At 41.1% G+C, this 25,994-nt stretch overlaps 1 protein-coding gene across 1 annotated transcript in view; it reads right to left on the bottom strand.

The window, feature by feature from the left end:
* The window catches only part of LOC128647370 (tyrosine-protein phosphatase non-receptor type 9), a 258,630-nt gene that overhangs the window by 133,817 nt on the left and 98,819 nt on the right, over nucleotides 1–25,994 (bottom strand). The gene's annotated exons all lie outside the window — the stretch shown is intronic.

Raw genomic sequence — 25,994 nt, 5'->3', positions numbered from 1 at the left:
CATTTTCTAATCTCGCTATCCAAATTGAGAATTATGTTTTTACAGTACAAGTCTCTAACAATATAGACCCACAGACACACACAGATTTATTAATACTACAGGTGGGTAGCCCTTTCCCACACAAAAACTGCACACTCGAAGTACAGTATATCTATATGTCTTCGAAGTTTTTTCTTCAACAGATTTTTATGATTTGACCCAAAATGTAATTAAATAATAATGTTCATTATGAATCCCACGCAAAGAAAGCAATCTTCATTCTAGGAGCCAGTAGCTTCCAGACCTGATAGCCACTTTAGGTGTATTGAATGTTGGCCTTAAAAAAACAAAGGGGAAGCACACAAAAAGGCTCTAAGTGTAGCGTGTTTAATAATAATAATAATAATAATAATATGCAACGGTTAAAATACTGAGTGTGTTGCAACTACTAACAGGATTTAAAGGACCAGTAAATACAGTAGATTTGCATAATCAACAAATGCATGCTAAAAAGGGAAATTTATGCTTTCCTGATAAATTTATTTCTTTTACGATACGACAAGTTCACAGATTTCATCCTTACTTATGGGATATCGCCTCCTGGTCAGCAGGAGGCGGCAAAGAGCACCACAGCAGAGCTGTATATATAGCTCCTCCCTTCCCTCCCACTCCAGTCATTCGACCAAAGTTAGGAAGAGAAAGGAAAAGCCAAGGTGCAGAGGTGACTGAAGTTTAACAAAAATAAAAAACCTGTCTTAGAAAACGACAGGGTGGGCCGTGGACTCGTCGTATCGTAAAAGAAATAAATTTATCAGGTAAGCATAAATTTCCTTTTCTTTTACAAGATACGACGAGTCCACGGATTTCCTCCTTACTTATGGGATACAATACCAAAGCTATAGGACACGGATGAAAGGGCGGGACAAGACAGGAACCTAAACGGAAGGCACCACTGCTTGAAGAACCTTTCTCCCAAAAACAGCCTCGGCCGAGGCAAAAGTATCAAATTTGTAACATTTAGAAAAAGTATGAAGAGACTACCAAGTTGCAGCCTTGCAAATCAGTTCAACAGAAGCATCATCTTTAAATGCCCATATGAAAGACACAGCCCTAGTGGAATGAGCTGTAATTTGCTCTGGAGGCTGCTGTCCAGCAGTCTCATATGTAAATGAATGACACTCTTCAGCCAAAGAGAAAGAGGTAGCCGTAGCTTTCTGACCCCTACGTTTCCCTGAAAAAAAACAACAAACAAGGAAGACGATTGAAAAAAACCTTAGTCGTCTGTAAGAAAAACTTCAAGGCACGGACCACGTCCAAATTATGTAACAGACGTCCCTTCTTAGAAGAAGGATTAGGGTACAAGGAAGGAAGAAAAATCTCCTGATTATTATTCTTATTAGAAACAACCTTAGGAAGGAAAACCAGGTTTGATATGTAACACCACCTTATCAAAATGGAAAACAAGATAAGGAGAATCACATTGGAAAGCTGAAAACTCAGAAACTCTGCTAGTAGAAGAAACAGCAACCAAAAATAAAACTTTCCAAGATAACAACTTAATATCTATGGAATGCATAGGTTCAAACGGAACCCCGTGAAGAACTTTAAGATCTAAAGTCAAACGCCAAAGAGGAGCAAAGATTCCAAACACCGAACTGAAGGTAGTCAGAGCCTGACAAAAACAAATACCTAATGACAGATGTAAGTCACTGTCGTTATGTCGCCCAACTGGAATCCGAAAAAATTGGTCAAAACCAACCGAGGCCAGGTCCGAAACACATTAGACATTGTTCTGACCTCAAGAACATTGAAGGAAAGGAGAGACTTGCTCGAATCCATACTCCCTAAACTCTGAAGAAAACTCCAGACGGTTCCCCACCAAAAACACTGGCATCCTTTGTCTTAATCTCCCCTGAGGGCCTGCGAAAGCATGTCCCCTGAGATAGATGCTCCATCGACAACCACCATAGAAAAGAGACTTTAAAGAGATATATACACGTCTATATGTATGTATCGGGTACTTGTAAAGCGCGGCTAATCACCCATAAGGGTCTCAACGCGCTGCACCTTTTATCGACCTTGGAAGGATGAAAGGCTGAGAGAACCTCACCTGGGAACAAACATGCAACCCTTGGGCTGTTGCAGAGCTCAGTCACAGTGCCTTAGCATGGTGAACCAACTGTCCGGCTATAGCTATGGACATTTGAGAGAACAAATCTGGCGAATCACTAGTCCTCTGCCTGAGCCTGCTCAGAAGCAGAAACCTGAAATGAAGATGAACAAACGGTATCATGTCCATTGTCACCCCATCAATCCGATTACCTCCATGCACTGAGCCACTGACGGTGGAGGATTGGACTGAAGAGCTCGACATGTATTCAGAATCCTTTACTATCTGACCCGTCAGAAAAATTCACATGGTCGATGAGAGTTCCTTCAGGAAGGTTACCCTCATCTGCGGAATTAATAAACTCCTCTGTAGAGCTACCTTCCACCCGTGAGGTCTCAGGGAGGACAGCACAATGTCGGTATGGGGCTCGGAAAAGAACAGCGTCTAGATAAAGCGGCACCGCGATGCCTTAGAACCGCCCAAAGAAACCCCAGAACCTCAGAGAGAATTCCGGGTGTCGTCCTCAGGAACTTGAGATGATCTCTGTGGAAAGGAACATGAAGAGATGCATCCACAGATGTACGGACGTCAAAAACTGACCCTCCGGGATCAATGGAAGAATGGTCCTAATAGATTCCATCTTGAAAGGTGAAACTTTGAGAAACTTAATAAGATTCTTGAAGACCAAAACAGATCTGAAAATTCCCATCTTGAAGACTACAGACAGACTTGATAAGGCCCCTGGCCCTGGAATGAAACGGGACAAATTACTCCCAAATAAGAGAGAGAGGCCTACCACGATGTAAGAACACTTTGTGAACAAAAATAGTCTTCGAGAAGAATTTCCGAAATCAGTGTGTATCCCTGAAACAGGGATCCTGAATAACCTGTACACAAGCCCGAATGGCAAGGAAATCTGCCCCTCCCGGATTATAGGCAAAGTTCCTCATGCTGACTCATATTCAGCAGCAAGTTATCTCGATTATCACCCCTGTTCCAAAAATGGCTGGGTATCCCAGCAGCTTGAAGGGGCGAATAGAGTCCCTCTTGCCTAGAAGAGGGGGATTCCCCCGCCAGTACCAAACAAAGCCTTTCCCTTGTAATGCATTGCCAGGAGCCTAGACTTTGACGATACATCTGGATATTCTTAACAGAAGTCTCAGTCCCAAGAGATTCTACAAAAACATTGAAGCAATATGCTGCCGCACAAGAGTGTATGCAACACAATTAAAATAGTAGAGTGCTATCACCATAGGGACCGTCTCCAGATCTCCTGACAGCGGCGGCTATTAGGAACAGTTTCCAGAAATTGGAAAATTCCAAAGTATAACACAGTAATATGGAGGAAGTATTGGAAACAAACTACTGAAAAACTTCCTCAAGGAATGTTTCCTACCTCATAGAAACAAACCTATAAGACACCATAACTCCGAATGGAGAGTAAAAAGAAGCGCAGGGCACTTCCACGGAATACTATAGGAAAAAAGAATGACCCACCATTGTCAACCTTTTCCTGATTGCAATCTCCTTAGAGAGAGTAGGTACATAGTCTTTTTTTTTTTTTTTTTTTTTAAATACACACAAAAACTGTATCCTGAAGTCTGACCAAGAAACCTCAGTGTGTACACTTATGTTCTTTCTCCAAATCATAAAAGAGGAAGGAACAACTAAACAATTGAAAGTCTTTGACAAAATATGCACAGAAAAAGACGGTACTGCCTCTAAATCTTGAAAGACATCGTCTTTTCTTGTCCTATTTGCGTGTCTTGTTCCATCCTAAGACACAATGAGTGCAAATAAACAGTTGAAAATGTTTAATAAAAATAACAAATGAAAAAGACGTGACTGTCACTTTAAAAACTAAACAGCAACTTTTTCTTTAAACATGCAGGTATGGATTAATGAACTGCAGTAGTTCTCAGAAATCATGCTGAAATGCCCAATCAAAAGGTATATGACATATGGCTCATTAAGTACTTTATGGAATGATGCCTAACAACCCCTTATTTCCCTTTTGCGGAACGCACATTTTCTTTGAACATGCAAAGTGTTTGAATAAAAACAAGTTATGGAAAAGCAGTCAAACTGCACTCTCACTGCGTATTAGACCTGCAATGAAAAGGAAAACACCACTGGGTTTTGTGAGACGCTCTGCCCCCTATATACTACATGTAGGAGAAGAGCGATCCCCCACAGTCGTCACAGAGCTCCGCCCCTTGTGGGCGTGACGATGCTCCAACTCCCGCACTTGCAGTATAATAACAGAAAACGCCTGAAGCGGCGCGAACAAGTCTCTCCGCCCATCGTGGGCGTGAAGACTCCAACCTAAGTAACAACTAATCTCTAAGGATAGCAAACTAGTAACTCCGCCCATTGTGGGCATATCACACTAAATCTCCCGGGCGGCTCAAAGTATATCAAAATGAAGCCGTCGGGAGCAGTATGGACTTAGAAATGTAAGTGAACAAACCTCCCAGTAGGCTCCATGCAACAAGCCTTAGGGAACCTCTATACCAAATAAAAATCCCCCCTATCGTCATTCAGATCTAAATAGAACATAGGGAGACAGCAGCTGCTAGTCTAGGCAAGAAAACCGTTATGAGCAAGGATGCTGTACAAGCAGTATCTACCATGCAACACAGATTTCTCTCAACCTCCCAGGTGGCTGCTAACTTCAGTATTGAAGCCGTAGGGCGTGAAGCCTGCCCCAATTCTAACACTTTCACACAAAAGCAGTAGAATCCTTGTCGGCTGCAAATATTGTAAGCCGTAGGAATCAAAACAGGCCCCAATCACGCCAAACACCGTCAAGTGAAGAAAATTCAACCTCCCTATCGGCTGCTAATAGTAAGCCATAGGGAACAAGGACATATACTAGACATACATAACACTTGAGTGTTAAATAGAAACAACCTCCCAGTTGGCTGCTAATTTAGAATAATAAGTTGATGGGAGCAGAGACATTCACCCTTCAGGCATAACAGTCTCGTGTTGAACCAGTATAATCTCCCTATCGGCTGCTAAATTTAGTACTGGGAGCCGTTGGGAGCAGAAACACGCACCATGCAGACATCACATTCTCATGCTGAACCAGTATAACCTCTCTGTCGGCTACCAAGTTTAGCAGTTTAAGCCGTTGGGAGCAGAGATAGGGAACATCCATTTATTACCCCATACTGAAACAAATAACCCCTTGTCAGCTGGCCATCTTAGTATTGTAAGCCGCTGGGGAAAGAGAAATAACCCTCCCTGTCAGCCTTTCATTTAAAACGTAGGCTGTTGAGAGCAGGGACATGCATCGTGCAGACATAGATTGTCATGTAGAACTAGTATAACCTCCCTAATTTTAGCAGCATAAGCCGTCGGGAGCAGATCATGTATCACCTTATATGGACCTAAACAACCCCTTGTCGGCTGCTAATTGTAGGATTTGTAAGCTGTAGGGTAAAAAGAAATAAACCTCCCTTTCAGCCCATAACTTAGAATCTAAACTGTTGGGAGCCCATGCAAGTTTTACACTTTTCAAGCTGCATTAATAACAACCTCCCCATGGCCATTTTTAGTTATACAAGCCGATGGGAGCAGGGAGCATGGCGAGAGTATAAAGAGCCACTCCACACGTTCTAGCAACGACTGCCCAATAACTTATCTCCTAGGGATACAGTTACCCAGGAATATAAATAGATATATACAATGCCAAATATTTCTGTGTATCTACTCCAGAAAACAAAATTCAGCACATACCTGAAGATTGCTGCCTGGATTGCGTACCTGAAGTCCACCTGGCTTGCGAGGCCCTCAATTTCTCCTCACAGTGGCCCGTGGAAATAACAAAAAACATAATTTATGTAAGAACTTACCTGATAAATTCATTTCTTTCATATTAACAAGAGTCCATGAGCTAGTGACGTATGGGATATACATTCCTACCAGGAGGGGCAAAGTTTCCCAAACCTTAAAATGCCTATAAATACACCCCTCACCACACCCACAAATCAGTTTAACGAATAGCCAAGAAGTGGGGTGATAAGAAAAAAAGTGCGAAGCATATAAAATAAGGAATTGGAATAATTGTGCTTTATACAAAAAAATCATAACCACCACAAAAAAGGGTGGGCCTCATGGACTCTTGTTAATATGAAAGAAATGAATTTATCAGGTAAGTTCTTACATAAATTATGTTTTCTTTCATGTAATTAACAAGAGTCCATGAGCTAGTGACGTATGGGATAATGACTACCCAAGATGTGGATCTTTCCACACAAGAGTCACTAGAGAGGGAGGGATAAAATAAAGACAGCCAATTCCTGCTGAAAATAATCCACACCCAAAATAAAGTTTAACAAAAAACATAAGCAGAAGATTCAAACTGAAACCGCTGCCTGAAGAACTTTTCTACCAAAAACTGCTTCAGAAGAAGAAAATACATCAAAATGGTAGAATTTAGTAAAAGTATGCAAAGAGGACCAAGTTGCTGCTTTGCAGATCTGGTCAACCGAAGCTTCATTCCTAAACGCCCAGGAAGTAGATACTGACCTAGTAGAATGAGCTGTAATTCTTTGAGGCGGAATTTTACCCGACTCAACATAGGCAAGATGAATTAAAGATTTCAACCAAGATGCCAAAGAAATGGCAGAAGCTTTCTGGCCTTTCCTAGAACCGGAAAAGATAACAAATAGACTAGAAGCCTTACGGAAAGATTTCGTAGCTTCAACATAATATTTCAAAGCTCTAACAACATCCAAAGAATGCAATGATTTCTCCTTAGAATTCTTAGGATTAGGACATAATGAAGGAACCACAATTTCTCTACTAATGTTGTTGGAATTCACAACTTTAGGTAAAAATTCAAAAGAAGTTCGCAACACCGCCTTATCCTGATGAAAAATCAGAAAAGGAGACTCACACGAAAGAGCAGATAATTCAGAAACTCTTCTAGCAGAAGAGATGGCCAAAAGGAACAAAACTTTCCAAGAAAGTAATTTAATGTCCAATGAATGCATAGGTTCAAACGGAGGAGCTTGAAGAGCTCCCAGAACCAAATTCAAACTCCAAGGAGGAGAAATTGACTTAATGACAGGTTTTATACGAACCAAAGCTTGTACAAAACAATGAATATCAGGAAGAATAGCAATCTTTCTGTAAAAAAGAACAGAAAGAGCGGAGATTTGTCCTTTCAAAGAACTTGCGGACAAACCCTTATCTAAACCATCCTGAAGAAACTGTAAAATTCTCGGTATTCTAAAAGAATGCCAAGAAAAATGATGAGAAAGACACCAAGAAATATAAGTCTTCCAGACTCTATAATATATCTCTCGAGATACAGATTTACGAGCCTGTAACATAGTATTAATCACGGAGTCAGAGAAACCTCTATGACCAAGAATCAAGCGTTCAATCTCCATACCTTTAAATTTAAGGATTTCAGATCCGGATGGAAAAAAGGACCTTGTGACAGAAGGTCTGGTCTTAACGGAAGAGTCCATGGCTGGCAAGATGCCATCCGGACAAGATCCGCATACCAAAACCTGTGAGGCCATGCCGGAGCTATTAGCAGAACAAACGAGCATTCCCTCAGAATCTTGGAGATTACTCTTGGAAGAAGAACTAGAGGCGGAAAGATATAGGCAGGATGATACTTCCAAGGAAGTGATAATGCATCCACTGCCTCCGCCTGAGGATCCCGGGATCTGGACAGATACCTGGGAAGTTTCTTGTTTAGATGAGAGGCCATCAGATCTATCTCTGGAAGCCCCCACAATTGAACAATCTGAAGAAATACCTCTGGGTGAAGAGACCATTCGCCCGGATGCAACGTTTGGCGACTGAGATAATCCGCTTCCCAATTGTCTACACCTGGGATATGAACCGCAGAGATTAGACAGGAGCTGGATTCCGCCCAAACCAAAATTCGAGATACTTCTTTCATAGCCAGAGGACTGTGAGTCCCTCCTTGATGATTGATGTATGCCACAGTTGTGACATTGTCTGTCTGAAAACAAATGAACGATTCTCTCTTCAGAAGAGGCCAAAACTGAAGAGCTCTGAAAACTGCACGGAGTTCCAAGATATTGATCGGTAATCTCACCTCCTGAGATTCCCAAACTCCTTGTGCCGTCAGAGATCCCCACACAGCTCCCCAACCTGTGAGACTTGCATCTGTTGAAATTACAGTCCAGGTCGGAAGAACAAAAGAAGCCCCCTGAATTAAACGATGGTGATCTGTCCACCACGTTAGAGAGTGCCGAACAATCGGTTTTAAAGATATTAATTGATATATCTTCGTGTAATCCCTGCACCATTGGTTCAGCATACAGAGCTGAAGAGGTCGCATGTGAAAACGAGCAAAGGGGATCGCGTCCGATGCAGCAGTCATAAGACCTAGAATTTCCATGCATAAGGCTACCGAAGGGAATGATTGAGACTGAAGGTTTCGACAGGCTGTAATCAATTTTAGACGTCTCTTGTCTGTTAAAGACAAAGTCATGGACACTGAATCTATCTGGAAACCCAGAAAGGTTACCCTTGTTTGAGGAATCAAAGAACTTTTTGGTAAATTGATCCTCCAACCATGATCTTGAAGAAACAACACAAGTCGATTCGTATGAGACTCTGCTAAATGTAAAGACGGAGCAAGTACCAAGATATCGTCCAAATAAGGAAATACCACAATACCCTGTTCTCTGATTACAGACAGAAGGGCACCGAGAATCTTTGTGAAAATTCTTGGAGCTGTAGCAAGGCCAAACGGTAGAGCCACAAATTGGTAATGCTTGTCTAGAAAAGAGAATCTCAGGAACTGATAATGATCTGGATGAATTGGAATATGCAGATATGCATCCTGTAAATCTATTGTGGACATATAATTCCCTTGCTGAACAAAAGGCAATATAGTCCTTACAGTTACCATCTTGAACGTTGGTATCCTTACATAACGATTCAATAATTTTAGATCCAGAACTGGTCTGAAGGAATTCTCCTTCTTTGGTACAATGAAGAGATTTGAATAAAACCCCATCCCCTGTTCCGGAACTGGAACTGGCATAATTACTCCAACCAACTCTAGAATCTAAAGGATCTTTAAACGAGGTACCATCTGACGTAGGAATGGTAGTACGTTTAGCAAGGGTAGAAATAGCCCCATCAACTTTAGGGATTTTGTCCCAAAATTCTAACCTGTCAGGCGGAACAGGATATAATTGCTTAAAACGTTTAGAAGGAGTAAATGAATTACCCAATTTATCCCATTCCTTAGCAATTACTGCAGAAATAGCATTAGGAACAGGAAAGACTTCTGGAATAACCGCAGGAGCTTTAAAAACCTTATCCAAACGTATAGAATTAGTATCAAGAGGACTAGAATCCTCTATTTCTAAAGCAATTAGTACTTCTTTAAGTAAAGAGCGAATAAATTCCATCTTAAATAAATATGAAGATTTATCAGCATCAATCTCTGAGACAGAATCCTCTGAACCAGAAGAGTCCAAAGAATCAGAATGATGGTGTTCATTTAAAAATTCATCTGTAGAGAGAGAAGATTTAAAAGACTTTTTACGTTTACTAGAAGGAGAAATAACAGACAAAGCCTTCTTTATGGATTCAGAAACAAAATCTCTTATGTTATCAGGAACATTCTGCACCTTAGATGTTGAGGGAACTGCAACAGGCAATGGTACATCACTAAAGGAAATATTATCTGCTTTAACAAGTTTGTCATGACAATTATTACAAACAACAGCTGGAGGAATAGCTACCAAAAGTTTACAGCAGATACACTTAGCTTTGGTAGATCCAGCAGGCAGTGGTTTTCCTGTAGTATCTTCTGGCTCAGATGCAACGTGAGACATCTTGCAATATGTAAGAGAAAAAACAACATATAAAGCAAAATAGATCAAATTCCTTATAAGACAGTTTCAGGAATGGGAAAAAAATGCCAAACATCAAGCTTCTAGCAACCAGAAGCAAATGAAAAATGAGACTGAAATAATGTGGAGACAAAAGCGACGCCCATATTTTTTGGCGCCAAATAAGACGCCCACATTATTTGGCGCCTAAATGCTTTTGGCGCCAAAAATGACGCCACATCCGGAACGCCGACATTTTTGGCGCAAAATAACGTCAAAAATTACGCAACTTCCGGCGACACGTATGACGCCGGAAACGGAAAAGAATTTTTGCGCCAAAAAAGTCCGCGCCAAGAATGACACAATAAAATGAAGCATTTTCAGCCCCCGCGAGCCTAACAGCCCACAGGGAAAAAAGTCAAATTTTTGAGGTAAGAAAAAATATGATAATTTAAAGCATAATCCCAAATATGAAACTGACTGTCTGGAAATAAGGAAAGTTGAACATTCTGAGTCAAGGCAAATAAATGTTTGAATACATATATTTAGAACTTTATAAATAAAGTGCCCAACCATAGCTTAGAGTGTCACAGAAAATAAGACTTACTTACCCCAGGACACTCATCTACATGTTTGTAGAAAGCCAAACCAGTACTGAAACGAGAATCAGTAGAGGAAATGGTAAATATAAGAGTATATCGTCGATCTGAAAAGGGAGGTAAGAGATGAATCTCTACGACCGATAACAGAGAACCTTATGAAATAGACCCCGTAGAAGGAGATCACTGCATTCAATAGGCAATACTCTCCTCACATCCCTCTGACATTCACTGCACGCTGAGAGGAAAACCGGGCTCCAACTTGCTGCGGAGCGCATATCAACGTAGAATCTAGCACAAACTTACTTCACCACCTCCCTTGGAGGCAAAGTTTGTAAAACTGATTTGTGGGTGTGGTGAGGGGTGTATTTATAGGCATTTTAAGGTTTGGGAAACTTTGCCCCTCCTGGTAGGAATGTATATCCCATACGTCACTAGCTCATGGACTCTTGTTAATTACATGAAAGAAACAGAATTTATGCTTACCTGATAAATTACTTTCTCCAACGGTGTGTCCGGTCCACGGCGTCATCCTTACTTGTGGGATATTCTCCTCCCCAACAGGAAATGGCAAAGAGCCCAGCAAAGCTGGCCATATAGTCCCTCCTAGGCTCCGCCTACCCCAGTCATTCGACCGACGGACAGGAGGAAATATATATAGGAGAAACCATATGGTAACGTGGTGACTGTAGTTAGAGAAAATAATTCATCAGACCTGATTAAAAAACCAGGGCGGGCCGTGGACCGGACACACCGTTGGAGAAAGTAATTTATCAGGTAAGCATAAATTCTGTTTTCTCCAACATAGGTGTGTCCGGTCCACGGCGTCATCCTTACTTGTGGGAACCAATACCAAAGCTTTAGGACACGGATGAAGGGAGGGAGCAAATCAGGTCACCCAAACGGAAGGCACCACGGCTTGCAAAACCTTTCTCCCAAAAATAGCCTCCGAAGAAGCAAAAGTATATAATTTAAAAAATTTGGTCAACAGGAACCTCATTCTTGAAGGCCCATGTGGAAGCCACAGCCCTAGTGGAGTGAGCTGTGATACTTTCAGGAGGCTGCCGTCCGGCAGTCTCAAAAGCCAATCTGATGATGCTTTTAAACCAAAAGGAAAGAGAGGTAGAAGTTGCTTTTTTACCTCTCCTTTAACCAGAATAAACAACAAACAAAGAAGATGTTTGTCTAAAATCTTCAGTAGCCTCTAAATAGAATTTTAGAGCACGGACAACGTCCAAATTGTGTAACAAACGTTCCTTCTATGAAACTGGATTCGGACACAAAGAAGGTACAACTATCTCCTGGTTAATATTTTTGTTGGAAACAACCTTCGGAAGAAAACCAGGCTCAGTACGTAAAACCACCTTATCTGCATGGACCAGATAGGGTGGAGAACACTGCAGAGCAGATAACTCAGAAACTCTTCTAGCGGAAGAAATTGCAACCTAAAACAAAACTTTCCAAGATAATAACTTAATATCTACGGAATGTAAGGGTTCAAACGGAACCCCTTGAAGAACTGAAAGAACTAGATTAAGACTCCAGGGAAGAGTCAAAGGTCTGTAAACAGGCTTGATTCTAACCAGAGCCTGAACAAACGCTTAAACGTCTGGCACAGCTGCCAGCCTTTTGTGAAGTAAAACAGATAAAGCAGAGATCTGTCCCTTCAGAGAACTCGCAGAAAATCCTTTCTCCAAACCTTCTTGTAGAAAGGAAAGAATCTTAGGAATTTTTATCTTGTTCCATGGGAATCCTTTAGATTCACACCAACAGATATATTTTTTCCATATATTATGGTAAATTTTTCTAGTTACAGGCTTTCTAGCCTGAATAAGAGTATCTATTACAGAATCTGAAAACCCACGCTTTGATAAAATCAAGCGTTCAAACTCCAAGCAGTCAGTTGGAGGAAAACCAGATTCGGATGTTCGAATGGACCCTGAATAAGAAGGTCCTGTCTCAAAGGTAGCTTCCATGGTGGAGCCGATGACACATTCACCAGGTCTGCATACCAAGTCCTGCGTGGCCACACAGGAACTATCAAGATCACCGAAGCCCTCTCCAGATTGATCCTGGCTACCAGCCTGGGAATGAGAGGAAACGGTGGGAATACATAAGCTAGGTTGAAGATCCAAGGTGCTACTATTGTATCCAATAGAGTCGCCTTGGGATCCCTGGATTTGGACCCGTAACAAGGGACCATGAAGTTCTGACGAGAGGCCATCAGAACCATGTCTGGAATGCCCCATAATTGAGTTATTTGGGCAAAGATTTCCAGATGGAGTTCCCACTCCCCCGGATGCTCCTCCATCGCCAGGGAACTCCTTGTTACCCCCTGATGGTTGATATATGTAACAGTCGTCATGATGTCTGATTGAAACCTTATGAATTTGGCCTTTGCTAGTCGAGGCCAAGCCTTGAGAGCATTGAATATCGCTCTCAGTTCCATTATGTTTATCGGGAGAAGAGAGTCTTCCCGAAACCATAGACCCTGAGCTTTCAGGGGTTCCCAGACCGCGCCCCAGCCCACCAGACTGGCGTCGGTCGTGACAATGACCCACTCTGGTCTGCGGAAGCTCATTCCCTGTGACAGGTTGTCCAGGGTCAGCCACCAACGGAGTGAATCTCTGGTTATTTGATCTACTTGTATCGTCGGAGACAAGTCTGTATAATCCCCATTCCACTGTCTGAGCATGCACAGGTGTAATGGTCTTAGATGAATTCGTGCAAAAGGAACTATGTCCATTGCCGCAACCATCAAACCTATTACTTCCATGCACTGCGCTATGGAAGGAAGAAGAACAGAATGAAGTACCTGACAAGAGCTTAGAAGTTTTGATTTTCTGGCCTCTGTCAGAAAAACCTTCATTTCTAAGGAAACTATTATTGTTCCCAAGAAGGGAACTCTTGTTGACGGGGACAGAGAACTTTTTTCTATGTTCACTTTCCACCTGTGAGATCTGAGAAAGGCTAGGACAATGTCCGTATGAGCCCTTGCTTTTGACAGAGACGACACTTGAATCAGGATGTCGTCCAAGTAAGGTACTACTGCAATGCCCCTTGGTCTTAGCACCGCTAGAAGGGACCCTAGTACCCTTGTGAAAATCCTTGGAGCAGTGGCTAATCCGAATGGAAGTGCCACAAACTGGTAATGCTTGTCCAGAAAGGCGAACCTTAGGAACCGAAAATGTTCCTTGTGGATAGGAATACGTAGGTACGCATCCTTTAAGTCCACCGTGGTCATGAATTGACCTTCCTGGATGGTAGGAAGGATCGTTCGAATGGTTTCCATTTTGAACGATGAAACCCTTAGAAACTTGTTTAGAATCTTGAGATCTAAAATAGGTCTGAATGTTCCCTCTTTTTTGGGAATTATGAACAGTTTGGAGTAAAAACCCATCCCTTGTTCTCCTAATGGAACAGGATGAATCACTCCCATGCTTAACAGGTCTTCTACACAGTGTAAGAATGCCTGTTCGAAGATAATTGAGACCCGTGGAACCTTCCCCTTGGGGGTAGTTCCCTGAATTCCAGGAGATAACCTTGAGAAACTATTTCTAGCGCCCAAGGATCCTGAACATCTCTTGCCCCAGCCTGAGCAAAGAGAGAAAGTCTGCCCCCCACCAGATCCTTCCCAGATCGGGGGCCAACACTTTATGCTGTTTTGGTAGCAGTGGCAGGTGACTTGGCCTGCTTACCCTTGTTCCAGCCTTGCATCGGCCTCCAGGCTGGCTTGGTTTGAGAAGTATTACCCTCTTGCTTAGAGGGTGTAGAATTTGAGGCTGGTCCGTTTCTGCGAAAGGGACGAAAATTTGGCTTATTTTTAGCCTTAAAAGACCTATCCAGAGGAAGGGCGTGGCCCTTTCCCCCAGTGATGTCTGAAATAATCTCTTTCAAGTCAGGGCCAAACAGTGTTTTAGAAATGCAAACAGACAGCTCGGGCTGTGCAATTCAATGCAAGGATCAAAAGCAAAAAATAATGTTAAATGAGCAGCACATTATATTCGTGTGTGCTAGCTGAGACAATGTATCGCTTTGTCCAATTATGAAACAATTGTAGTAAACCTGTGTTGATTGTTGCAATTGATTACCAAGACCGTTAACCCCTTACATTCGCAAGACTCATCGTTATAAATAAAACATAAGCTAGACAGTTCTAGCAATAACAAACTCACTTGATTCTGAGAATGAAATCCAATGTCAGATGAGATCCAATGTCAGATGAGATCCAGGAAAACGGAACTGTTATATTCACTGTTAGTAGCGCAATTTGTAGCAACAGTCACAGATACTGCCTGTGTTCATAGCAGCATCACGGCTTGTTACACAGGTGTTGAGAAGGGCTCCCCTGCTAAGCCCTCGTTTGTAATGATAAGTAAACAGAAATTAGTTCAACACCTCTGATTGTAACAAAAATAGAACCCAATAATCGAAAAAACAGAAAGGCTGATGAAATAAGTGTTAAAACTTCACCTTTAATTGAAATTCCGTGAGTAAAAAACAAAGGCACAGCACACAGACCTGACTACCGCTGACGCGTTTCCTGCCCTATTGGGCACTTCATCAGAGCTACCTAACAGGTGTGTAAGGACTCCTTAAAAACAGGATGTAAGCCCTGCACACCTGCTGCATAATTAATTATAACAAAAAATGGAAATTTTGTGTGTATTGTGAAATAAACATCCAATCCAACGTGTAAAACAATAATAAACATTATGCATAATAAATAAACTTGAAAATATCGATCATAAACAAAAAAATATATACATTATTATACACTAAGACTATGCTTTCATATAAAATTGTATCATTCAATAGGCACATTAAAAACGATAGTACAATTCAATGTGTGGGGGATAACGATTCTTACTGTAACTAAATACATGAATATTCGTCAATTAATAACATCCCAGTGTACTGAAGTTAATTTAAACATGTTGAAAACATATAATATGGAAATACAAAGAGGGAACTGATATTCTAATATACCTTAGTAAATAAATGATGTGAAATGTACATTGTATATACATATATTAGGTAACACACAGAGAGCATAAGCAGTTAAGTTTACCAATGTGTATTACATCATATAAAAGTCAAATGCTATAAAGTATAAACACATTCAAAAAACACATACTGCCTGCTCTCCGGGTGACCAAACTTGAATAGTTTATCACTAAGATTTTATATATAATCTGGGCGATATCAGAATTTATATCTATTATAAGATCCAGATCCTAGGTCTATGTATTGTCAATGAACAATTTGATGTCACTTATTTTATTAATACCAAAAGGAGCACCGGTTTTTTAAAGTGTGAATCCAGTAAACTTCTCGTTTACTCAGTGCTGCATATCTATTGCCTCCTCTGGGTCCTAGTTTAACTACCTCAATCCCTTGGAATGTAAAACCAGCTGAACTATTTCCATGTAAAGCAAAGTGCTTAGCCACAGGGGTTTTGGGAATTTCTGCTTCCAGGGAAAGTAAATGCTCTCTTATGCGATCTTTGAGCATTCTAGATGTTAACCCTGTATATTGATAATTACAAGACTTGCAGGTCAAAAGATATATAACAAAAGTAGAAGTGCAAGTAATATGCTCTTTAATCTTAAATGTTTGTCCTGTACAAGTCGAGGTAAAAGTATCGCCACATGTGACATAGCTACAACTCTTACAAGGTCTGACATTGCATTTATAAAAGCCTGGTTTAGATGTTAACCAATTAGTTGACTGTGTGGTGTGTAAGCTCTTCTTGCTAAAATCCTTTCTAGCCATATCACCAATGGTTTTAGCTTTACGAGAGATAAAATTACATTTACTAGAGATGTGTTTTAGATCTGAATCCCTATCTAGGATTGGTAATCTATTCCTAATAATTCTACTGATGTCATCAAATTGTCTGCTATAAGATGTAATAAAATTCACACCATCTTTTAATCCAATATCTTTAACCTTATCTTTCAGTAGACTATTTCTATCAAAATTACTCACTTGTTCCGATATCTTCAACAAACTTTGTTCATCATAGCCTCTCTCTTTCAGTCTAATAGTTAGATCTTCTGCATGTTTCTTATAACTCTCTATGTTGCTACAATTCCTCCGTAATCTGATATATTGACCTTTTGGTATCCCCTTTTTTAAGTGAAATGGGTGGCAAGAATCTGCTCTAAGAATAGTATTACCAGAGATCTCTTTCCTAAAGACCTCAGTAACAATGCCCTCTGCACTGTGACTAAGTTTAACATCTAAATATGGTATGGCATCCTTAGAGTGACTAAATGTAAAACTTAAGTTAGCATCATTCTGATTTAGATATTGCACAAATTTAACTAAGATTCTATCGTCTCCACTCCATAATAAAAGCATATCATCTATAAAGCGTGTATAATAGGTGATATGCTTCTTAAATGGATTTGCAACATTGAACAATTTTTTGTCCTCAAATTCAGCTAGATAGAGATTAGCATACGAGGGGGCAAATTTAGCCCCCATCGCAGTGCCTCTCTGCTGTAGGAAATACATGCCATCAAAAATAAAATAATTATGATGTAGCAAAAAGCTGGTTACTTGCAACATAAATTCTATTAGGCCTGAATCATAGTTCGAGTATTTAGACAGCATAGCTTTCATAGCCAATAAACCTTTATCGTGTGGTATACAAGAATATAAGGACACAGCATCTATTGTTACAAAGTTACAATCTGTATCACATTTACATTCTTGCAAAGACCTGATCAGGTGTTTGGTGTCACGTAAGAAACCTGGTAAAGATTGGACAACTGGCTGTAATTGTGCATCCAACCATTCCCCCAACCTCACGGAATTTCAATTAAAGGTGAAGTTTTAACACTTATTTCATCAGCCTTTCTGTTTTTTCGATTATTGGGTTCTATTTTTGTTACAATCAGAGGTGTTGAACTAATTTCTGTTTACTTATCATTACAAACAGTGTTTTACCCTTGAAAGGGATGTTAAGCAAAAGCGCTCTGCGCGCCACGATAGCAAACCCTGAATTATTCGCCGCTAATCTAGCTAATTGCAAAGCGGCATCTAAAATAAAAGAGTTAGCCAATTTAAGAGCTTGAACTCTGTCCAAAACCTCCTCGTACGAAGATTCTTTATTGAGCGACTTTTCTAGTTCTTCGAACCAGAAACACGCAGCTGTAGTGACAGGAACAATGCATGAAATTGGTTGTAGAAGGTAACCTTGCTGAACAAACATCTTTTTAAGCAAACCCTCTAACCTTTAATCCATAGGATCTTGAAAGCACAACTATCTTCTATAGGAATAGAAGTGCGTTTGTTTAGAGTAGAAACCGCCCCCTCGACCTTGGGGACTGTATGCTATAAGTCCTTTCTGGGGTCGACTATAGGAAATAATTTCTTAAATATAGGGGGAGGACAAAAGGTATGCCGGGCCTTTCCCACTCCTTATTTACTATGTCCGCCACCCGCTTGGGTATAGGAAAAACATTGGGGGGCACCGGAACCTCTAGGAACTTGTCCATCTTACCTAATTTCTCTGGAATGACCAAATTGTCACAATCATCCAGAGTAGATAATACCTCCTTAAGTAGTGCGTGGAGATGTTGTAATTTAAATTTAAAAGTTACAATATCAGGTTCTGCTTGTTGAGAAATTTTCCCTGAATCTGAAATTTCTCCCTCAGACAAAACCTCCCTCCTGGCCCCTTCAGATAGGTGTGAGGGTATGTCAGAACAGATATCATCAGCGTCCTCTTGCTCTTCAGTGTTTAAAACAGAGCAATCACGCTTTCTCTGATAAGTAGGCATTTTGGAAAAAATGCATGCAATAGAATTATCCATTACAGCCATTAATTGTTGTATGGTAATAAGTATTGGCGCACTAGATGTACTAGGGGCCTCTTGTGTGGGCAAAACTGGTGTAGACACAGAAGGGGATGATGCAGTACCATGCTTACTCCCCTCATTAGAGGAATCATCTTGGGCAATATCATATCTATGGCATTATTATCCCTACTTTGTTTGGACATTATGACACAAATATATCACATATATTTAAATGGGGAGACACATTGGCTTTCATACATATAGAACATCGTTATCTGATGGTTCAGACATGTTAAACAGGCTTAAACTTGTCAACAAAGCACAAAAAACGTTTTACAATAAAACCGTTACTGTCCCTTTAAATTTTAAACTGAACACACTTTATTACTGAATATGTGAAAAAGTATGAAGGAATTGTTCAAAATTCACCAAAATTTCACCACAGTAACTTAAAGCCTTAAAAGTATTGCACACCAAATTTGAAAGCTTTAACCCTTAAAATAACGGAAAAGGAGCCGTTTTTACATTTAACCCCTATACAGTCCCAGGTATCTGCTTTGCTGAGACCCAACCAAGCCCAGAGGGGAATACGATACCAAATGATGCCTTCTATAAGCTTTTTCAGTGGTTCTTAGCTCCTCACACATGCATCTGCATGCCATGCTTTCCAAAAACAACTGCGCATTAGAGGCGCGAAAATGAGGCTCTGTCTATGACTAGAAAAGGCCCCCAGTGAAAAAGGTGTCCAATACAGTGCCTGCCGTTTTTATTAAAACAATCCCCAAGATTTAACAACTATTAAAAGTAATAATCTGCCAAATATACTTAGTAAAGTAATCGTTTTAGCCCAGAAAAATGTCTACCAGTTTTTTAAGCCCTAATGAAGCCCTTTATTCTTTTACTTAAACTAAGAAAATGGCTTACCGGTTCCCATAGGGAAAATGACAGCTTCCAGCATTACCGAGTCTTGTTAGAAATGTGTCATACCTCAAGCAGCAAAGTCTGCCCACTGTTTCCCCCAACTGAAGTTACTTCATCTCAACAGTCCTGTGTGGAAACAGCTATCGATTTTAGTAACGGTTGCTAAAATCATTTTCCTCTTACAAACAGAAATCTTCATCTCTTTTCTGTTTCAGAGTAAATAGTACATACCAGCACTATTTTAAAATAAACTCTTGATTGAAGAACAAAAACTACATTTAAACACCAAAAAACTCTAAGCCATCTCCGTGGAGATGTTGCCTGTGCAACGGCAAAGAGAATGACTGGGGTAGGCGGAGCCTAGGAGGGACTATATGGCCAGCTTTGCTGGCTCTTTGCCATTTCCTATTGGGGAGGAGAATATCCCACAAGTAAGGATGACGCCGTGGACCGGACACACCTATGTTGGAGAAAAGTACTGAGCCTCTCTTTTGCAGGTAGGGCAGCAAACCATGTATGGAAGGCGCAGTGAGAATAAATCCCACAAGTTCCCATTGCTTTGAAGCCACCAAATGCTTCTCTTTTAACTGAAGAGACTGATTTGGTCTAGGCTACACCCCAGAACAAAGTAGCACACTGCGGTACCTCTCTTAAAAAAAATAAATAAACTTTTGATTGAAGAATCTAAACTAACACCTCACTTTACCTCTTCCTATAACTAACACAGGCAAAGAGAATGACTGGGGTGGGAGGGAAGGGAGGAGCTATATATATATACAGCTCTGCTGTGGTGCTCTTTGCCTCCTCCTGCTGACCAGGAGGCGATATCCCATAAGTGAGGATGAAATCCATGGACTCGTCGTATCTTGTAAAAGAAAGACAATACAATAGCACTTAGCCTGAACTTCAAATGAGTAGATTTTTTTCCCGACAAATTTCTAAATTATGTCTATTTCCACTCCTCCTGTATCATGTGACAGCCATCACAAATGCATACACGTATATTCTGTGAATTCTTGCACATGCTCAGTAGGAGCTGGTGACTTAAACAAGTGAAAATATAAAGAGACTGTGCACATTTTGTTAATGGAAGTAAATCGGAAAGTTGTTTAAAATTGCATGCTCTATCTAAATAATTACATGGTAACATAGTAGGTGAGGTTGAAAAAAAACAAAAAAACACTGAAGTCCATCGAGTTCAAGCTATACAAATCTAATATACTTTGTAAACAGTGTGAGAAGGAGCGGAACCTTCCCAAAACAGCACAGTCCTGGATTCCACTTAGAGGCTCTCTGTTCCCTCCGATCCTATGGAGCATGTAAGCATGACTGATTGGAAAAAAATTCACACCCCTTCCATTTTATATGATGAAATGGCTTCTAGTGTGGAATAGGGAGCTTGGGATAGGGACTTCCAAATTTCTGAGCCAGTTCTTACCATTGAAGGACTAAGCACAACATAGGCCCAAGCCCATAGGACCAGAGGGAACAGAGAACCTCTAAGTGGAATCCAAGACTGTCAATCTGTGCTGTTCCCGGGAAGGTCCCACTCCTTGTCACATAGTTTGAGGTTAAATCCTGTGAGTAGTTCCAACACAGAAGGGGGGGGGGGGGTTGGTTCACTCGGTATTGTAACTTGTGCATATTGTTATTTAACACATTACACTTTTTGTGCGCTTTCTGTCCCCCTTTGGTTTTTTCCAGACATATCTTGCAGCGAAGCGCAATTCCTATCGCCCGACGCCCGGGACATGCAGTTCTAGGCACAGAGTATGTGCGTTTTTTTTTTTACATTTAGCCCTGCTGCGGTCTGCTTGGCCGCAGCAGTGCTAAATGTAAAAAAATTCAACTGTGTATACTCTTTAAATCATGACAACAGAGACTACCCAAATGACCCTGATCAAAAGTTAACATACCCCAGTTTTTAATACCGTGTATTGCCCCCTTTAACATCAATGACAGCTTGAAGTCTTTTGTGGTATTTGTGGATGAGGCTCTATCTTCTCAGATAAAGCTGCCCATTCTTCCTGGCAAAAAGCCTCCAGTTCCTGTAAATTCTTGGGCTGTCTTGCATGAACTGCACGTGTGAGATCTCCCCAGAGTGGCTCAATGATATTGAGGTCAGGAGAATGAGATGGACACTCCAGAACCTTCACTTTATTCTGCTGTAGCCAATGACAGGTCAACTTGGTCTTGTGTTTAGGATCGTTGTCATGTTGGAATGTCCAAGTATGTCCCATGCACAGCTTCCGGGCTGATGAGTGCAAATTTTCCTCCAGTATTTTTTGATAACATACTGCATTCATCTTGCTATCAATTCTGACCAAATTTCCTGTGCCTTTGTAGCTGACACATCCCCAAAACATCAGCGATCCACCTCCGTGTTTCACAGTAGGAATGGTGTACCTTTCATCATAGGCCTTGTTGACTCCTCTCCAAATTTAGAGTTTATGGTTGTGGCCTAAAAGCTCAATTTTGGTCTCATCACTCCAAATGACTGTGCCAGAAGGTTTGAGGCTTATCTCTGTGCCGTTTGGTGTATTGTAAGCGGGATACTTTGTGGCATTTGCATAGTAATGGCTTTCTTCTGGCGACTAGACAATACAGTCCATCTTTCTTCAAGTGCCTCCTTATTGTGCATCTTCAAACAGCCACACCACATGTTTTCAGAGAGTCGTTGTGGCTGAAATTTTAGTTGTGGCGGAAATTTTAGTTTGTCTACCTGACCGTGGTTTGGTTTCAACAGAACCCCTCATTTTCCACTTCTTAGAGTTTGAACACTGCTGATTGGCATTCTCAATTCCTTGTATATCTTTTTATACCCCTTTCCTGTTTTATACAGTTCAGCTACATTTTCCCGCAGATCCTTTGACAATTCTTCTGCTTTCCCCATGAATCAGAATCCAGAAAGGTCAGTGCAGTACTGGATGAAAGATGCAAGGGTCTGTCAGGAGTCCAGAAACTCATACACACACACACAAATTACAAGCAAATCACAGGTGAGGATGGTTACCTTTAATAGCCATTCAAACTTCTTTGTGTCAACTTGTGTGCATTTTATCAGGCTAAAATCACCAGGGTACGTAAACTTTTGATCAGGGTCATTTGGGTAGTTTCTGCTGTCATTATGATTTAACAAGAGTAAACACAGTTGATTGATAATAAATGGCTTCAACCAAACACTAACCATGAGTGAAAAAAGTTTTTGTGTTATTCATATTCTCTGAAAAATGGCCAAGAAATCCTAAATTCTGCCAGGGTATGTAAACTTATTAGCACAACTGTATATACACACACATTCTGCCAAGGGAACAAGGAACAGTAGGAGAAATATCAAGGTGAAAAAAGGTGCCAGAATTACAAAAAAATTAAACACTGCCGCCTCATTGATAAAACACAGGCGGGGACCTGTGCACTCTTCCCTTCAGAAGAAAAGAAAATCATCAGGTAAGCATAATTTAAGTTTTTCTTCTTAAAACGGGAAGAGTCCACAGCTGCATTCAATACTTTTTGGAAAATACCCAAGCTACAGAGGACACTGAATGCAAACAAAAGGGCGGGTACAGAAGGTGGCCCCTTCGAAGGGCACCACAGCCTGAAAAAACCCAGCACCCAACCAAAAAACCTGAAACACTTAGAACAAGGGGTTAAAAACCTGAAAGGACCCAGTAACTGCCCATCAGTTAAATAACCTACAAGGCCAAGCAAGAGATCCCTAGAGCTAGAGAGCACAAAAAGACCCAAAGGGGCCAAGTCCTGTGGGAGTTCTGACCACAAAGAACTAACCCTCGACCCGAAGGAAGAACCTTCCCCTACCCTCGAGGGGGAAAACGGAGGACCCATCAGATATCTAAAAGGACCACCAACGAAGGAAAGAAACCTCGAAACAACTAAGGCGAACCTAAGGTTGCTAAAGACAACCGCCCAGGGAAGAACTCCCTAGAAGGACAAGGACCAGGATCAACACTACACCTAGAAGAGTGTGATCACGAGAAAACCCCAAGGTTTATCCTCAGATCCCTGACACAACACAATACGCCTTATGGTGCTACAGGAAGCCACAAGCTCCCTACCGTACCCTAGTCTAGCATACACAGTAGCTAACTAGCCAAACATAGGTAGAAAATCCATAAAAAACTAAGAAAATTCAGAACCTGCAGACAAGGATGATTATCCCAGCAGAGAAAAAGCTATGTTGTTTAAACACATAGCCACCTCTGAACAAGAACTCGCGAACTCCAGCCTCAAGACAGCAACGCTGACCCTAAGCCAACATGGGAGGCCATCCCACAGAGAATGCCAAAAAATTCTTGACGACAACTCTCGTCTACGAAACCAGAGCTTAGAAGTACATCAAACACCAGCAGTATATGCAACCAGTGGAGGGACGCATAGAGAGCTGCCACAGCAGGATTCAAACTTCAACCTCCAGCTACTAGGCAGAGGGATAACCCTCAGGCCACTTAGACCTGCAGCAACTGGGAGCACACAGTCAAAACTCAACAGAGCAACCAAATCCCTGACACCCCTTCTGAGGTAACAGACCCAGTCCAAAAAATTGGCAACGTCCGAATACAGAATTCTCCGAACCACACACCAGAAGAAAAAGGAAGGGGCCCCAAGGAAGAACAACTCTGACCAATATATAAATTAGCTGGTCAGGACAGAAGAGAGCGTGCTCGGGATCCAGAACCCCTACACCACTCCCTTCCCAGGAAGGACCACTCCCAAACAAGGGAGATAAGGCACTGAACTACAGTGTCCCATTACCAGAACCCAGCCCCATGACCTCTTGCACACGAGGGCAGAACCCCTCATAAAATGAGAAGAGAAAGAGCTATAAGACCTCATGGAAACTGCAACACAGCAAGACCTCCCCGAAGGAGAGTAAACGTAAAGGAACCGCTTTCCCAGCCAAAAGCTTGGAGAAGAGAGAAAGAAATGGTAAAAACCATTGATAAGATACCAACAGCTCAGTTGAAACCAACAACCACGAACTCACATCAAGGTGCAATGGCTGCCACTGACAACAACCGTAAGATCTCGCCTGAGAGACAGCAACTAGCCCTCAGACAGAAAACCAAATCGTCCCTGAAGGGACAATCGGAAGTTGCAGAACCCAAAGGCTTGAAACCGATTTTAAAACAGCTTGCGAGCACACAGTCAAAGGGCAAATAGCTGCAGCTGGTTTCACCTAGGATCGATCTATATCCGGACTCCGAAATCTCAGATAAGAGACATGGCCAAAAGCCCGACCCCCGGAACCTGAGGCCAGTCGATTTTCTAGGACAATCCAGTGATCTTATACAGAGAAGTGCACCCAGCAGTACAGTACACTCCCATATGCCAATGTCCGTGGACATTGGACTCTCGAAGAGATAAAGACCAAATAGGCCAAGGAGACATCTCAACTGGTCTAGGAAGAGGGCAACCAGCACCCAAAGGTGCAACTGGATCCCGGACCCTCTGCTGTAAACCCCAAGGGTTAGATCTCTCAGAGAGTCAAAGGGAACACCCCCCTCTAAAGATGGGGTTACAAGGTACAGGCTCCAAACCAAGAACAAAAAGAAAACCAATAGCACTAATGACAAGAGTAATTCACCCCTGTATTGCCCAGTAATATAAGTGAACTATGTCACTATAATTAGTAGCGGGATAGTGTGGTGCTATGTAGTGATTAACATTAACTGAAACTTACAAGAGAGGCAGAGAGGCCCACAACTGAAGAAAGACTACATATATAGCACTCAAGGGGTTAATATGATTGTCAATGTCCAAGATAGGTCACTTAACATCAGACAAGAGGTGATTATGTGAATCTTGGATGGGTAGTTACAACTCAGACAGTTAAAATATAACTTTCTATAAACACAATAAAATAGGAAATTACCAAGTTAAACACACACTTAGGAGCCTATCTTAGAGTAACAGGTGTAACTAAATAAAGCTGAATGTGGCTGCTATGGTGAGTAAAACAAGAGTTCCTGCGGATATGTGAGTTATCAGATTATAATAAAGGTACACAAGAGTAACCTAAATAGATATTTTTGTTCTTAGTTGAATTGGATATCTGATATAATGATCCGCATTTAATCTAACCACTATCGCATTAAAAGGAAGCATTGAGGGGCAGGCATTATGCATGCTTAAAGCCAAATATATCATGAGTATAGTAAGCCGATTTACTATAGTTTGCCAATTATGGTACTGTATAGTATACTGCAGTAGAATTATGTTAGTTACATGGAAGTAATAGCTGATGCCGTATTACAGGTTACTTATAAACATTAACTCTCAATATAGTTCTTGCTACAATGTCAAGCTATGCTGTCTGTTTATGCTTACTGGAGAGTTATATTGTTGAAAGTTTATTTGTGTACTTGCTATATCTCAAGGTACTCATTTGTACAGGCCATCATATATACTGAATTGTTAGTTCAGCACTATAACATATCATGCAAGCTTATGCTTGTACACACTTGATAGCCCTCAAATTTGTAACAGAGGCGAGTATCTCATTGGTGAGAAATTAAACTAAAGTGTACAGCTAAAATCTTACACTGTCCAATACCCAACCAGAAAAGGGGACAAAAAAGTGTTATAATTGCTTCTAACATATGTTAAATAGTATATATATCAAATGACCGACTACTCCTGAGAAGCAGACAAATATGCTATATAACTTATAACCGCAATGTACCAAGGATAGAATGCAGGTAGAGTAGATCAC

The sequence above is a fragment of the Bombina bombina genome, chromosome 2 (genome assembly GCF_027579735.1).
Source record: "Bombina bombina isolate aBomBom1 chromosome 2, aBomBom1.pri, whole genome shotgun sequence".
Lineage (NCBI taxonomy): Eukaryota > Metazoa > Chordata > Amphibia > Anura > Bombinatoridae > Bombina > Bombina bombina.
Note: the sequence above shows the minus strand (reverse complement) of the source record. Positions and strands in the feature narration are given on the sequence as shown.